The following is a 1,152-nucleotide window of genomic DNA, read 5'->3' on the forward strand; positions in this document are numbered from 1 at the left end:
GGTTTATTAAGAAAAAAGGGTAAAATATTTTATTTATTATGGATATAGTAGCGTAGTAAGTAAAATTGATTAATATATTTTATCAATTTTACTTATTACACTACCATATCACACATACATGATCACATCAAAAATTTTTCTTAGACAAATCTTGTTTTGTTATGATGGATATTTTAAGGAATTGAGTTTTTTTTAGGTCACCTGAGACAAAGTCTCAAGTGACCTATTCTAATCGCCTTTTGTCCGTCATCGTTTGTCGGCGTCCATAAACTTTTCACATTTTCGACTTCTCCAAAACCACTGAACAAAATTCAATGAAATTTGGCAGAAAGTTTCTATGGATGAAGGTCAACCAAAATTGTGAATTATATGGTCCCCACCCGCCAGGGGCCTGAGGGGTGGGGCCAAAAAGGGTCAAATTGACTAAAACTTCAAAAATCTTCTTCTATACTCTCAGATATGGTGGAGTCAAACACTCTTTATAGATGAAAGGATCTTGTAGTGCTTTATCAAAATTGTGAATTGCATGACCCTGGGGTCTCACGTTTGCACCTGGGGAGGGGGTAAACGTTACTATAGTTTATAGAGGGAAATCACATTTTTGACTATTATTTGTTGGATTTCTATTGGAATTCATTCTAACTTGGTTCAAATTATCAGCATGGGACGACAGTTTGATGGTATGTACATGTTGGCCCTAGTTGACCCCCAGGGGCTGGTGGGCGGGGCCAAAAAGGGTCAAATTGACTAAAATTTCTAAAATCTTCTTCTCTACTCTCAGATATGGTAGAATCAAATACTCTTCATAGATGGAAGGGTCTTAAGGTGCTTTACCAAAATTGTGAATTTTATGACCCTGGGGTCTCACGTTTGCCCCTGGGGAGGGGGTAAACTGTACTATAGTTTATATAGGGAAATCACATTTTTGACTATTATTTGTTGGATTTCTATTGGAATTTATTCTAACTTGGTTCAAATTATCAGTATAGGATAACAGTTTGATGGTATGTACATGTTGGCCCTGGTTGACCCCCAAGGGCTGGTGGGCAGGGCCAAAAAGGGTCAAATTGACTGAAATTTCAAAAATCTTCTTCTCTAATCTCATATTTGGTAGAATCAAAAAATCTCCATAGATGGAAGGGTCTTATGGTG

Source organism: Pecten maximus, unplaced genomic scaffold (assembly GCF_902652985.1).
Source record: "Pecten maximus unplaced genomic scaffold, xPecMax1.1, whole genome shotgun sequence".
Lineage (NCBI taxonomy): Eukaryota > Metazoa > Mollusca > Bivalvia > Pectinida > Pectinidae > Pecten > Pecten maximus.